Raw genomic sequence first — 2,829 nt, 5'->3', positions numbered from 1 at the left:
CAGTAGAGATTTTCTTATTTAGATTGTTACATTTGAAGATGTTTCAACGTTTAGATACACTAATGAAAATGAGATATGTTGCTGTCTTTTGATCAATTTTGGGTTAATTATATGTTGTGATGCGCCAAAATATATGGTGAATTAAAGTTAAACGGGTCAAACGTGCGAAAGTATCACGAATTAAAGTTAAACAGCTGGGTCAAATATAGTGTCGTAAAAAGAAACGGGTCAAACGTGTGAAAGTGTGGCGAATTAAAGTTAACCGGATCAAAAAATAGCATTGTAAAAAGAAACAGATCAAACGTGCGAAAGTGTGGCGAATTAAAGTTAAAGGGTGGGTCAAAAAATGGCATCATAACGGGTCAAACGTGCGAAAGTGTGGCGAATTAAAGTTAAACGGGTCAAAATATAGCGTCGCAAAAAGAAACGGGTCAAACGTGCTAAACTGTGGTGAATTATAGTTAACCGGGTCAAAAAATAGCATCGTAAAAAGAAACGCGTCAAATGTGTGAAAGTGTGGCGGATTAAAGTTAACTGGATCAAAAAATAGCATCGTAAAAGAAACGTAAAAAGAAACGGGTCAAACGTGCGAAAAATCAACCCACATGTGTCTCAACAGCAACTACAAGAAACATCAACCAACTTTAGTTTTTTGAATGAAATAAGGGAGCATTTTATTATTCCAAACAACATCCAAGCTCCCAAGCAAGGTGCTTTAGGGGGCTGGGCTACAACAGCAAAACAGTAACATACATAAATAAAGCTAAGGTACATTGCAAGCCTTAGGACTACATTCAATCTAAATATTGACATAATCTAGGGTAACTGTGCTTTAGGAGGCTCCAGCTGTTATGCGATACTTTAGGCATTCTCGTGATACTTCTTTAATCTCTTCTACCATCTTAAAGACTAAATGAACCACACCTTTGAAAACCTTTGTGCTCCGAGCTTCCCACAATACCCAGCATGTCAATATAAAGACTGCATGAATCATTCTTTCTCTAAAGAGAGCAGCCAAAACTATTCGCCAACTGGATAATCTATGCTTTTTACTGCACTCTCCCGTGTAAGTTGTATCTGTGGACAACATAAAATACAAAGAATTAATTAATAGCCTACATACCTATCATAAAATATGAAAGTATTTTTAACAACCTGGTTATACCGTAACAACTATGCCGAAAAATACAAGGACATTTTTGGATGTTTTAGACTAGTTTTAGGCTGGTTCGAGGACGTTTTCCCTGAGCACGCTTGGTTGCACCGTGACAACTATGCCGAAAAGTACCAAAATTATATCCGTATATTATTAGTATTTATACTTCAAATACCTAAAATGAGGAACAACCAAAGAAGAGTCTTTAACTTTGAATCGATTCTTGGCAACTAGAGTTTTTTTCGGGATGTAAGCTATGTTTATCTCAAACGGGTCATTTTAAAAAGAGAAAAATGCTCGGATAGTCCCTGTGGTTTGCCCATTTTTCATCTTTAGTCCCCAACTTTCTAAAATTACAGCTATAGTCCCCAACTTTTGCAATTTCGTTCTCGGATAGTCCCTGGCACGGATGGGGTTAACTTTTGGTGTTAAGTGGGTTGAAATGACCAAAATGCCCTTACTAATAAAAAACACATGAAAATAAAAAAAAGCAAACCCACCCCCACCCCCTTCTCTCTTTCTTTCTCTTAGTAATTAAGAATCCAAATTACCTGTGAAATATTGTAAGATCAAAATTAAGATAAATTAAAGCATAATCAAGATATCACTGATAACCAAAACGATGATCAGAAACATTTGAAGTAAAATTATAGGTCGAATCAAAATCAAATACATCCACGTAGCAAAAACTGAAACAAAATAAATGCATTTCACATAACAAAATCGAATTAGTTTGCAATTCAGAGAACGAGATTGATAAACGGTTTAGGGATCGAAAATTGTATAAATCAGAATCGGTTGACAGAAAGTGTTTTAATTGATCAACAACAAACTGTCGCCACCGCCGAAACCACCAACACCACCGTCAACAGCTGCTCCACAATCAATCAGATGCGGTGGCGAACGACGGCAAACGAGCAAGAGACGAAGACGTGACGACGGAGTCACCGAAAAACGTAATCGAAGCTACAAAGCAGAAGGTTGATGAAGATGAGAAGTCTGTGGAAGAACAGAGGCTTGAGAAAGAAGTGCACCAAATTTCACATCAACCACACCAAATTAGGTCAAAATCGAAGCAATAATGATGAAATTTACAGCCGAATTTGCGTGAAAACTTACCAGAACGAACAAGCTTCATCAAACGAGCAAATAAACAGAAATTAATGCGATAATAACTGAATCTGTTAGGGTTTCGACCACGCAATCAGTATCCATTCGATTAGTGTTGTTAAATTCGCGTGTGATTTGATAAATAGTTCACAGATTGATGCAATTTGTTGTGAAATTGAATGAAAAACAGAGTTTTAGGGTGTAGATCACGAGTATCTTTAGGTGTAAAGGTTATTGATGATATCTTTCGTTCTGGTAAGAAGCAGAGGGAGAAAGAGAGAAGGGGTGGGGGTGGGGGTGGGGTTGTCTTTTTTTTTTTATAGTAGTGGGTCCCATATATATTATTTAATATAAAGGGTATTTTTGTCACTTCGCACTCACCTAACACCAAAAACTAACCTACATCCGCGCCAGGGACCATCTGGGAACAAAATTGCAAAAGTTGGGGACTATAGCTGTAATTTTAAAAAGTTAGGGAGTAAAGGTGAAAAATGAGCAAACCGCAGGGACTATCCGGGCACTTTTCTATTTTAAAAAGTTAAGCAGATAAATGACACTTTCTC

General features: G+C 37.1%; 1 long non-coding RNA gene across 1 annotated transcript; it reads right to left on the bottom strand.

Annotated features, from left to right (window-relative positions):
• Nucleotides 1-648: 648 nt before the first annotated feature.
• Nucleotides 649-2,555, bottom strand: LOC110867053. Its single transcript, XR_002551455.2, has 3 exons — nucleotides 2,276-2,555; nucleotides 1,156-1,707; nucleotides 649-1,077 (listed from the first exon to the last, which is right to left on the bottom strand). It is a non-coding gene; the product is annotated as an uncharacterized LOC110867053 (long non-coding RNA).
• Between the last annotated feature and the right edge of the window lie 274 nt (nucleotides 2,556-2,829).

Source organism: Helianthus annuus, chromosome 1, assembly GCF_002127325.2.
Source record: "Helianthus annuus cultivar XRQ/B chromosome 1, HanXRQr2.0-SUNRISE, whole genome shotgun sequence".
NCBI lineage: Eukaryota > Viridiplantae > Streptophyta > Magnoliopsida > Asterales > Asteraceae > Helianthus > Helianthus annuus.
This window is presented reverse-complemented; position numbering and strand designations above follow the sequence as displayed.